This window comes from Uranotaenia lowii, chromosome 3 (genome assembly GCF_029784155.1).
Source record: "Uranotaenia lowii strain MFRU-FL chromosome 3, ASM2978415v1, whole genome shotgun sequence".
Classification (NCBI taxonomy): domain Eukaryota; kingdom Metazoa; phylum Arthropoda; class Insecta; order Diptera; family Culicidae; genus Uranotaenia; species Uranotaenia lowii.
Window position 1 is genome coordinate 204,109,917 of NC_073693.1, and position 13,417 is coordinate 204,123,333.

At 32.3% G+C, this 13,417-nt stretch overlaps 1 protein-coding gene and 1 long non-coding RNA gene across 11 annotated transcripts in view; one reads left to right on the plus strand and one right to left on the minus strand.

Moving 5' to 3' along the window:
* Nucleotides 1–13,417, minus strand: part of LOC129751889 (fasciclin-2) — a 489,480-nt gene that overhangs the window by 166,851 nt on the left and 309,212 nt on the right. The gene's annotated exons all lie outside the window — the stretch shown is intronic.
* LOC129751891 (uncharacterized) lies at nt 1,064–1,539 on the plus strand. The gene is made up of 3 exons (XR_008738818.1): nt 1,064–1,225; nt 1,286–1,395; nt 1,487–1,539. It is a non-coding gene; the product is annotated as an uncharacterized LOC129751891 (long non-coding RNA).

Here is a 13,417-nt window from a genome sequence, read left to right on the forward strand (position 1 = left end):
ACAAAAAAAAAAAGTTTCGCTGACTGAATGTTTGAGTCAAGACCCATCTTTGGGTCGCAATTTAAAAATAGAAATAAAATATTTCTATTTTTTTTCTTGATTTTTCTCAAGGGTTATTTCAAAGGTTTTTATCAAATTTTGCCCGGATATTGCCCAGATTTTTGGTCGACAATTTCGAAAACAAATGCCTTCAGGAACGGTTAAAGCTAGAAACAAATTTTTTTTTGACTTTTCCCTAAACGAGAAGGTCTATCATTTTTCTTTTTAAGATTTTTGAACAGGGTAACCAGAGTCACTCATTAAAAAATGGACCATTAGCCGATAAGGGTCATATAGACCCTATGTGGTTTATCTATAGGTGGGGACAAATAAAAACTTTAGTATTAGTTCGTTGTATCCATACAGTTGTTTATGAACGATGGTGACGTAACGCGATGCCATCACGGAGTCAAGTGTTAAGCGCTCAAATGTAGCCATGGAGACTTATAAGGAGGAATGTTTGGGACGCAAATAAACTTGTTTATTATTTAGAACGAATAGCGTCGCCGTGTTGTGCGTCAGGAAAAAAGCGTAAATGAAAGGGTGCTTTGATTGTGATTTATGAAATTGCATGGAACATTGTATGCCGTCGGTGAATGGCGACTTCAACGTCGAGACGCTCATGAACGATTGTGACGTAGCAATCAAAACATTGAAAAATCTGATTCTCACACTCGTGCAAGGGTACTCTTGTCCCCACCTATAGATAAACCACATAGCTATAGACCCGGATTATTCACGCAGCGAAAAGTAGTACCATTGAGATAAAAAAAATACATCTTTGATTCAAAAACCTCATGTACATTGAATCAAAATCCATTTTCCTCAATTCAAGTAAATTTTATATTGTACCGAATTTTTATTTCATTGAACCAATGTTCCAAGTTTTTGAATCAAAATATTTAAATTAAATTCAAGGAATTTTTGTTTTGACTCTGAATCAATGTAAAAATTCATTGATTTAGATGAATTTTCTTTTGAATCAAAGTATTTTTTTGTCAAACAGTCGACACATCTTCATTAGCTACTGTTGGTGAACGGGTTGGCGAGAAGTTTTTCCGACAACCAGTCAGACCATTCATTTTCTGGGAAATATTCCTGCCGCGCAACAGTCAGACAACACCGGAATCACAAGGTCCGGCGCAGGAAAGTCTTGACGGCTAGAGGCCAAACGATAGTGGACTAGGTAAGTCTATCAAAATACATTTAATTTCCAATAAACCGCCAACCTAACAAACTTTTTCAGGGCAACCATTCATCTAATTAATCGCTTCAGATCTGGTCCAAGGAGACATCTGGCGTCGAAACCCTTCATGAGTTGTTCGAAAGGAACTGTCCGCCAACAAAAATCGTTCAGTAAGTACTTTTCATACAATGTATATAAATTATTTTAATTTTTTTTATTGTTACATATATGTGTACATTTTGTTCTCCTCTTTATTTACAGATGTGCCAGTTCAAAAGTCTAATTACAGGGAAAATCGATAATGTGAACATGAACTTACAAATGAATAAAATGTTTTAAACCATAAGTGATTTCTTTCATTTCCAATAGGACGAAAATTAATATAAAGTACTAGAATTTTTAGAAACAAAACATAGAATTGAAAAACAAATGCTTTAAAATTGAAACCCAAATACCGTTGGAATAAACGAAAATTTCATAAAGTTGAACGAAACGGCTTTTGAATCAAAAGCATTTTGTTATTTGGAACAAAGAAAAAGTTTTGATTCAAAGGAAAGCATTTCTTCGAAACAAAAGAAAATGCATTTGAATCAAAGGAATTTTTATTTGTCCCAAAATCAAAGGAAAAAATCCTTTGTTTTTGCGGCACTTTCCTTTGAAACTAGTTTCTATTTTTCTGCGTGTTGTTATGGATATAAAATCAAAACTTCTGAACCGATTTTCACAACACTTCCATTTTGAAATCGTCAAAATATCTGCTATCAGATGCTTCTCAAAAATTTTAGTTTTGATTGTTATGGTCTGCAGGAAACGATCTTACTCCTCAAAAATGAGTATTTTGCAACAAACATAACTCAATTCAATTCGTATTGAAACATTTTTGATTGTTATGATTATAAATAGATAAAAGATTCATATTCAAACAATGAAAGTACTTGGTTTTTAAGACCACAGCTGGTTATTAGAAAAGTTCCTGGAAAGTTTTTAAACTACGGTTTTATAAATATAATTTCATGAGAATCATGGAATTTTGACTGAAAAAATTACTTTTCTGTTCTTATACAATCGTTTATAATCGTAAGTAATAATTAAATTTATTTGAAAAGACTGATAGGGTGACCAATTCCAGCAGTAAATCATAGAATTTCAACATATTGAGGACCAAATGTGACCAGTATCGATTTTTACTTTAAATTTTTCGTTGCACTAAACACAACTATGTACTCTAAAATTGATTTATCAAATAATATGTTAGAAATGAAAAATGACCCTTTGATTAACTCCAGTATATGAAATCAGCAAATTCAGTCCAATTTATGTGGAAATAAGACTCCGGAAATCTCTTATTGCGTGTTTTGTGATTCTAAACGTGTATTTAAAAAAGCAATGGATTTTAAGAAGGAACTCACTGAATTTTCAGTTTTCCTTAAACCTTCATTTTATGAAATCGGTTCAGTAGTTTTGAAGATTCAACCAAAATCCGGGTCTGTATGACCCTAACCAGCTATTTGACTTTTTTTTAACCGTAAAGGAAGGTTAAAATCATATCGTTAAAAGGTGTGGATTCTTGGGAAAACCGTAGTATTTCATGACATCACTCTAAATGTTTAATAAAAATCATTATAATATTACTGATATAATACTATCAAGTGATTTTATTTAATTTTCATCTTTTTAAAGAAAATGATTTCGAAAACTGATTGAATTGGTTACCAAAAATCAGAATTGCAAATTGCAATTGCAATTTACAATTTTAAAAATAAGTTACATTTAAAAAAAGATACAGGCTCCCTGAAATTGTTACAAGTGTTGTAGGTTGTCGAATTTATTAAAATGATCTTAATGTTCTCAAACTTAATTAATAGCATTTTTTAAAGCATTTGTTTGGTAAACTTTTTTAAAATCTTTTTGAAACCTATGATAAACAGATCGAGATTCAAGTTATAAGTTATGGACCATAATTTGTATTGACAGAATATGATTTCATAATTCAAGTGAAAGAATTTTGATACTAAACTGTCCAGCATCCCCAAATCCGCCGATCAATGTCGTCAATCTGTATTAGCCTTCCTTAATGTCCTGTGAATCGTTTCGATTGACCCATCTACCTCTTGAAGCAAGATACTATATCCTATAGTACAAACCCATCAATGGGATCTAAATATAGCCAATACAGGAAGACGTAGGTACGGAAGAAGTTAGATCAAAGTGGGGGGAGGGCGAGTGCTAGCTAACGAGGGATGAGATGACGTAAATTGCTATAACGTTTTCTTTTTCTTTCGGTCGAAGTTTTCCAACTCATTTTCTTTTCTCTAACCAAGCAGTAGTGCAGTGAGACTCTCATTCTCAACACGTTTCGCCTGTTTTAGGACTGTCTGTTAATGGAGGGTGGTATTTTGCTGATAAAGCGTATACAAATCAATCGTTTCGAATGTGCTAGCTCATTAGCTGATACAGCCATATACCTAAATATTTAGGAAAGGTTCTATCATATGTGCGAAGGCTGGAGACGCTATGTGGATGTTGATTAACTAAAGCATCCCCCGGCGGATAAACAGAGAAGTTGTTAGATGTTGCGTTAATTTTTTTATGGTTACGATATATAAAGCAGTTCAGATTATTGATTAATAGAACGAAAAATAAATATTTAAGACTTATAAAAAAATGCAACCTCGCATCATATTCATGTCTTTTTAACATTTGATGAAATTAGCATATTTTTCAAATTTTCTACTAAAATTACGAAAAATATAACGCAACAGTGTTGCCAGAAAATACTATCAGGTAATAATGAATGTTCAATTTACAAATATGTATTACTTTTGGAAATAAACTTTTGAAACATTCTAGTAGAAAGATGATTCATTGGATCAATTCATGAGAGCTAAAGAGATGTTTATTCCTTATCGTGTGGATTAATCGTATGATTCCTTTGCAGATTTCTATCTTTCACGGGCTATCAGTACGAAAATTCATGTGAGTGGGCACAGCTAAACCGTTCGAGCTTTCGAGGACCTTCCAAATTCGTACCTACACTAGAGACAGACTCGTCGGAATTGGAGAGAGTGCCATTCAATTGGAGGTCTCATTCAGGAAACGCCATTCTATTCAGGTAGTGGACAGACAGACGAAATTCGAATGCTGATACGATACATATCCACATATCTGTAGCTCCAGATCAATTAGAACAAGTGGTTGCCGATTGAGATTGATAGCTAAAGTGTTCGTCCTTGCACTTAATTAGGGTTTGATTGATGTGCTGAGCTGCCGTGGAGGTGTGATTGTGTTTGGATACATGGGTGACGATAATCTGTTATTCTAACGGTCGATGTTTGTTCTGAGGATTTGAGCGAACTGATAAGTGTGATCAAGATGAGGGTTGATAGATGACAGCAACCAATTGTGATTTGAAAGCTGCCATAACTCTCTCAAGAAAAAAAAATATCGATATGTTTTTATACAATTTAAGAACAATTTACATAAAAAATATGAGAGCTTTTTAATTGTGTCGTTCAAAGGAATCGATCATGGAAGCGGTTCAATGGTGAAATCTTTGTGTGAGTACGTTATAAGATTTTTGTAAGTTCGAATAATGACTTATTTCGAAGTCATTAAAGTTATTTTTAAAATGATAAAGTTTCCTATCGACTGGGTTGGTAATGCAGCGGAGGGTTATCGGCGATTCCAGTCTCAAATGATATAAAAACGATGCGTATTTACTTCATCCGACGTTTCGACATTTATTAAGCTTTTTTCAAGGATTCTTGCAAATTACAAGAAACTTTGCTAAGCAGAGAAGGCTTGTTCAAAAATAAAGTTGATAATTTAAACCAGATTTAATGGGAAATTTTAGATTTTTTGCTAAGTTGAGGGAGTTCTTCTAAAAATTTGGTGCTTCACGATCCATTCCTAGCCCTAATTCAACTGAAAAGAAATAGGTATCACCTGCTAATCATAAGCATTAATTTTGTTCAGGCAGGCTTACTGATATTCGCTTCATTTACTTCAAAATTTCCAATCGTTGCCGACGCAACCACACCCAAGTAACAATTTTAGTTTTATTCCATCCTTAACAGTCCGTTTAAGACTATTTCCTAAAGCTTCTTTATAAGCCAAAGCGCATTCTACGCTATTAGCACAACTACTTTAAAGCTAACATATGGCCAAAAGGGCCCATTTTGTTAACGTTTTTAAAGCTAATTCTATACGCTATAATAAAACATCCAACAGAATAGTTTTATTCGACCTTATAGACATAATCTTAAAAAACCATCAGAGCTCTTTTAAGACTATCCATAGCTTCTTTAAAACTACGTCAAGTAATCTGATAGGAATTTTACTGTGGGAGCTGTGAAATTTGATAGATACTCTACTGTGGGAGCTTTCTGTTCCGTTTTTTCTCGTGTTATCACTTCCTCTCCCAAACATTTGGTGATTGGTGATGATTGCATTTAAATTATTTCAAAAATATTTTCATTTCCATTCATAATATGTCTTAGCATAAAACTTCGTGCAACCTCAGATTTCTGGTGAAATATATACGAAATAGCATCAAAACATATGCGCGCCTCAAAGAAAATCAAGGTTGACACAATTTTAAGAATTTTTTCAATTCAAAAATAATAATTTAGGTAACATTTAAATTTGCTCAAATTATTCAATTTTTGATTTGCATTGAAATTCATTACCTATACAACAAATAGTACCGCAAACATTGTCAAATTTGTTGAAAATGTCTAGTTTGTAGTATTATAATATTATTTCCAGCAAGATGGCGTCAGTAAATTCGATTCAATTTCACAATCAACATGGCGTTCAGTAAGTTAATGTTGAACATCTTAAGGCAGTTGTAAAACAGTTTTGAAATTGTTTTTTGCCGGTTTTAGAAATGTTGTAATAAAACAATTTCAACAAACAGTTTTAAAATGGTTTTAAGAGACCTTGAATCACAACTTCGTTTGACGTTTCTCTAAATGGAATACACGCTCATGATGGATTCATCCATTTTTGAGTAAGATATGTTTGTTGCAATAAATGAGATCATTTCGATTTGTTGCTTGGCAAAAGGCATTAATGAAACTTTTCGTTTTGTTTCCTTTTGACTATGATTAGAGGATGGTCAATTATCTTTAAATAACAAGTAGGTATTGATATCAAATAATGTCAGACTGTTTAGTTTAGAAATAGATCATTTTCTGTAATCAAAAGCCTGGCCTTAAAGCTTAATAATAACCCGTAAAATTGAGGATTATAACCAAAAGATTTCTTAAATCGACAAATGACGATTTGATGAAGCGCAAAAACACGTTTAGCAAACGATTATAGAAATAGTGAAATACATTGCCTGAATCGTGAGTTCCGAAATAATTTAACGATTTAGGAAACGATATTATTAATAGTATGCAACATATAAAACTATAATGGTTATTGTTGCAATTGGAAGCGATAAAACGATTTTATAAAACGTGCATCGGATATTTTACGATAATCAAAACTACGTTACGCTTCAAATAAATCGTAACTTTCAATGATCGGCCATTGCTAGTAGTCTTCATCCTGACTATATCATCTGGAACTTGTTCAGGCTGATGAAAGTATAGAATGAGCATTTTCACTTGTAATGAAGCTCAATTTCTCCGTCTTTGCTGAGGAGAAGCCGGTGGCTGCAGTCTTCTAGAACTTTTCAAGAGTGGTCGATCCGGATAGAATTTTGTTAACTCTTGATTGGATGACGTAATTATAGGTTAACTTCCCATTGAGAGACAGGGACGGATAAATAAAACAAGTACTTATTTCGGCATACTTGTAAGTTAATTGTCTTATACATTTATTCTTATCGATTCTAAAAAAACGTTCATTTACAGTGTGCTTTTATTCGAACCCTAAGAATTGAGCGAATATCGATTTGCGTTTGTTTTGAAATTTGAATGCGGATACAACAAATTTGTTTTTAATTTTCAGATGAGTTTAGCTGGATTAATTTATATCATTTTGATAGCAAGTGTTTCTCAATTTTTAGTGATAATCCTTATAAAACAGGTTATGCTATCTCAAAAAGAGGTAAACAAGTTTAAGCGTGTATATGTTCTTCTCGATTGTCAAATCATCTGTCACTTAGTTTTATCATGCCTATATCCAATTTTCCAATAAAACAGTTTTTCAACTTGGCTTGAACGCTTGTTTTGAAAGCGCATTGAGCGCATTATTAAATCTGGTACCAAAGCTCTAATATAAACAGGAAAGTATGTGATTTATTAAATATTTAGCAATACTTTTGAAACATTATTACAACACTCTTAAGATAGTGTTTTATTCAAGCATTAGCAAAACTTTTAGAGCTCTTTTAAAACACGCTATAAATGAAGCATTTCCTTTGTTACAATAAAACCGTTTTAAAAATTGGATACCATCGAAAAGTCTTCATAAAACAATATTAAAACTGCCAGCGGCTTCGGCGTAGTGGTTAGAGTTCAAGTCATCTACGCCAAAGTTCATGAGATCGAATCCCGGTCATGGCATACATAGTACACTTTCTGTGGTCTGGTGGTTTTAGCATTTGTGAGATGCTAGCCATCATTACTTCGAAAGATGTGCGCTTAGAAAGAGACGAACCAGCCCAAGGCTAAAAGTCTCTATAACAAGAAAAAAAAAAAAATAAAACTCAAAAAGCCAATGAACAATGATTTGTCGTTCTGTTTATGTTGCCTAGCGTTCCTTGTTGATTTTCTCTTCCCGATTTACAGTCACTGTTTACTCCAGCAATCATTCGGTTCAAAACTGAATCCATTCATTTGCGAGTTGATTCGGCGCGAGTTGATGACGATTCTGTTGATTCACCCAGATTCAGACCCTCAAGGAAGAATGCTACTTAGAGGACAATGCCTAGGATAAAGACTTAAACCCATATTTGATATTGAATTTACACAACCTGATAGGAAAATAAGTTGATATTGGCATAAATTTGGTTTTTGGGCACCTCTTGCGTTTCTAAAATTAAATCGTTTTTCTTCATGAAGCATTCGTGGCGAAGCAAAATCGTCAGGGAGTCTAGAAGACGTCGAATGATTCGCTTCATATATAAAGAATTTTTTGAATTTTCAAACGGCCTCACCCACACAGATTAAGCTTACACAGATTAAGCTAACTAGCAGTCTAATTAACTAGTTTTATTATGGTTTTATTATGGTATTTTGTAAGCAGCTTGTTTAATAATTATTTTATTATGTTCATAAAAAACGCTTGGATTCTTGATTCAACCATTTGTTTTCAAGTAATTATTGAAACGCTAATAAAGCTTTTACAATTCATACTGTTTAAATGAATACTCCAATAAAACATAAACTAAGAAGTTTGTTTCAACCGCCGTAAAATTAGATGACAGTGACAGAGTTAAATAAAATAATATACAAAAATCTTAGAAATGCTTCAAATCACCGGAAGGGGTAGAGCCTGATAGAGGCTTGTAGAGCCGTAGGAAGGATTATGGAATTGATTATTTTTCGCTTAAACAATGTTATATCATTTGGTACACGCTTTTATTATTCAAATTAAAGTCCTTCTACATGATAAGTTTTTGAAATTAAATTGTTACTTTTGAAAATACGTTCAAATCTTCTAAAAGATGAGCTTAATTTATATAATGAATCCTTTGGTGACAAAATATTGAAATTACTTTTATCGATGGTTAATGTTTTCTAATTTGCATAAGAGCCCAGTAGGTTCGACTTCTCCAATTTTGCATAGAATAACATTTTCTAAGGATAGAATTAATCCAAAAATACTTATTCTGATATGAAAAAAAACTTATTGTTTGTTAAAAACAAATAAGCTTTATCTAGCCAACCTTTGAGTAAATTCAAAGCTATTAATCATCGATGATTAATATAAGATTGCAATATTTGATAAAATTTGATCAAATTGCAATATCATCAATATTAAAGAATACACCTAGATTTTTTTATTCCCTGTAGATTTTTTAAAGAGTTCATGTTTTATTTATATATTTATTTATTTTAATTAAATTCATCGAACATAAATGTTTAAATGAATAGGTTTAGTTACATGTTTCTTCATAAGCAATTAATTTTTATTTCAAATCAATTTTATAATAGTAATGCTGTGCTTGTTTATAAAAATTAATTTTCAAAATAAAACAGAATGCAATATGAACTCAAAATCAACTTAATATATGTGATTTTCAGCTGAATTGTGTTTACAAGCTGACTTAATTTAAAATTTGAAATGGATTTAACAACAAAAATTATAGATAAGTTTACGGTTTTTTGCGATTTCAATTCCTCATAGAAAAAGTCATCTTGATATTTTCATCTTGATTCCTCAGTTTTTCATAAGCTAAATCCGAATCTGAATTTTGAATTTGAAAAAAAAAAACGATTTTTGGATCTAAATTCCAGATCAACTTTGAATATTTGTCAAGGAGTAAAATTTGTTTCAAAGCCTAAATATCAGGAATCTTTTACTAAAATTCTGTTATTTTGCGGTTTCAATCTGATTTTTTTATTTAAGTTATTTTTTATAATTTCGACTTGCGAATCAGAATAGATTATGTTTGATAGTTCTGATTCTGAGTTTTGAATTTTGAATTTTGAATGCCATTTTGAAGCTTCATTATATTTGAAAACAACACGAGAGATAAGTTTAAGAACTTTGAAGTTGCATATAAATCAAAAAAACGGGATGGCTTCTAATTTTCTTGTTTTTACATTCGTATAATTAGGCCGGAACAAATTTAAAATCCTTCTTTTGTCCCTCGGAGGTTGATCAACGCAAGCGGGAGGGGAGGGGGCAATAAAAAATAATGCAAAAAACAAATAAATTAGAAAAAATTACATGGAAACTTGTATGCAATAAAATTGCCTACAACATCATTGTACAAAACCCATAGGTCACGTAATTTTTAATCGAAAAGTTAATTAAAATAAAGCATATACAAGTTGATAAGACTCTCATCTTCCACCATTTGTTTTTTGCTCTTGCAATCTTTCGGTATTTCATAAATTTTCCGAAATTTCCATAACATACCTCCAACTTTATTTATTTACCCCTTTGAGATTTTTGGAAGTTTTGAGGGGGGGGGGGGGGGGGGGTGTGACAAAAGAATAAATTGACATTTGTTCCGGCCTTATTTTCTATATATTAAAAATGCATAAGCGTTTCAAAAAGCTTGAATTAAATTTTGAATGAAGAGTTAAACATAATTAGAACCAGTATTTCATAACAGCTTTTCATGTCTTATTCTAATGATGTTTTGAATTGAGAATCAGGAATCCTAAACTGGCTAAACAATCCGAAATATGTAAACAAAAAAACCTAAAAATTTTTGATTTCGATGTTATAGAACCAGAACCCTTGAAATGAGTGTAATCTCATTAAAAGTTTAAATGTTCAAAAAGAGATTTCTAACAACAAGTGAGAGAAATTTTGAAAATTTGTAGTAAAATCTTGAAACTGTGAATAATTTTCGAAATTTTGGCATCATTTCTGAGTGAATATTGTTACTCTGCAATAACCTTATTTAATGATCAAATTTAAATTAGGAACTAAATATTTTGAGGATATAGTAGAACATTTCATTTGAAGTCAACTGTTTGATGGAGCTACAGCTCCACCAGTTTACATCTGACGATTTGGCCTATTGATTAGATGTCGGAGAGGTAATCAGAAGACTCGAGTTCAATTGCTGTTCGTGGAGATTTTTTTTCGCATACCATTCATGATCGATTATTTTGATTGTTGCATTAAACGGCTAGTAGCATCTTGGCAGGTGATACAAAGCACCAAAAACATAATGTATGAGTGTGTGTGAATTGTTTGTATTCTACAAACAGTCATACATAATTTTAGTATTGCTTTGTTTGAAGGATCTACGCCTAACTGATAGGTGTAAAATGCAACGATCATGAATGGTTAATGAAAAAAAAAACACCTCGAACAGGAATCGAACTCGAGCCTACTGATTACCTCTCCGACATCTAGCCAATAGGCCAAATCGTAAGATGAAACAAGTCAAGCTGTAGCTTTATTATTCAGTTGACTTCATCGAGTGAAATTCGCTGCTAGATTCCAAGGCAGAAAACGCTCATCGTGCCCCGATTAATGTTGCTTATACTGCCCCAGTGAGGGTTCTCATTATGCCGCTACAGTGACTGATTTTCAGCTTTCGTCAAAAATTTTAAAATGCATTTTTAAAGCGTTTTTATCTACTTTTTCAAGAATCAGCCTGTTAGGAAATAGACTTTTTTTTAGTGTCTGAACACGAAACAATGATGTCACATTTCACATTTCACAGTCACATTTTATGACTGTTTTCTATGGTTAAATAACTCTCTTCCTTAAGGAGGCCATTATGTCCTTATTTCTCCTATAACTTTGTCATTTTCTAATAGAAATCATATAACAGCACGTTTAAAAGCCGTATTGAGATGCCATTTAGCTAGCAAGATAATTTTGTAGATTTTGAGGCTGCTTTTTTTTTTTTTTTTTTTTAAATATGTCTTTATTTGTACCAATTCATCATTACATTTATATTACATTATTACATTAAATTAGGTGTTCAGTTCAATGATGAACTGTCCAGAGCCCTATAGTTTATTAATCACTATAATTTATTTATTTGTATTAATTTTGCTGAGTGCAATCAAGTATTTTTATGTAGGAGAACATCCTGTAATGTCAAAAAACATTTTAAACTGACTACTAAAAACTAAGACTATCCTATATTAAAACTAATTATAGAGAGAACGAATCTCTGCGATGGAAGACTGCATCGATTTGCCTCTGAAGTTGGAGATGATTTTGTTGGCCATCTCTTCGATCGATTCAATGCCCGCAATCCGATGAAGATCTTCGGTGCTGTGCCAAGGTGGAAGCCGCAAAATCATTTTCAGAACCTTGTTCTGAATCCTCTGGATGGCCTTCTTCCTCGTCGCGCAGCAGCTAGACCAAATCGGAACTGCATACATTATCGCTGGTCGGAATACCTGTTTGTAGATTAACATCTTATTTCGCAGACACAACCTGGATTTCCTGTTGATGAGAGAATAAAGAGATTTAGTATATTTATTACACTTAGATTGAATATCTTCAATGTGATTTTTATAAGTAAGATTCCGATCAAGTGTAAGTCCCAGGTACTTCACGTGATCAGACCATTCTAATGAAACCCCATTAAAAGTTATGGAATGATTTTCATTAGGTTTTAAAAATTGAGCTCTTGGCTTATGGGGAAATAAAATAAGTTGAGTTTTGGAAGCGTTAGGAGAAATTTTCCACATTTTCAAGTAATTCAAAAAGGAGTTTAAATTTTGTTGCAATCTACTGCGTACCACCCGTAAATTTCGACCTTTGGCTGAAAGCAAAGTATCATCAGCAAATAATCTTCTACCTTTTCCTTCTGGTACATCAGGAAGATCAGAAGTAAAAATATTATATAAAATTGGCCCAAGTATACTACCCTGAGGGACACCAGCTCTAATGGGTGTCCTTTCAGAGCATGAATTTTGATAGCTTACTTGTAAGGTTCGGCTAGTCAAATAATTTTGAATAATTTTGGTGAGATATACAGGAAAATCAAATCGAGCTAATTTAGCTACTAAACCTTTGTGCCAAACACTGTCAAAAGCTTTTTCAATATCAAGAAGAGCAACACCAGTTGAATATCCTTCAGATTTGCTAGCGTTAATCATATTAGTTACACTCAAAAGTTGATGTGTAGTAGAATGTCCATGACGAAAACCAAATTGTTCATCAGGGAAAATAGATTTCTGATTAATGTGAATCATCATTCTATTCAAAATAACTCTCTCAAATAGTTTACTTAAAGAAGGGAGCAAACTAATTGGTCGATAACTCGAAGGCTCTGAAGCATTTTTTCCAGGTTTTAAAATTGGAGTTACTTTGGCATTTTTCCATTTATTTGGAAAATAAGCCAAGTGAAAACATTTATTGAAGATTTTAACTAAAAAATTTAAAGTGCTTTCAGGCAACTTTTTAATAAGAATATAGAAAATCCCATCTTCCCCTGGGGCTTTCATATTTTTAAATTTTTTGCAAATCAATTTAAGTTCATCAATATTTGTCTCATGAGAACTTTCAAATACATTTTGTTTAGAAAGAATATCATCAAATTCAAGGGAAATTTGAGCATCAATTGGACTTACAACGTTTAAATTA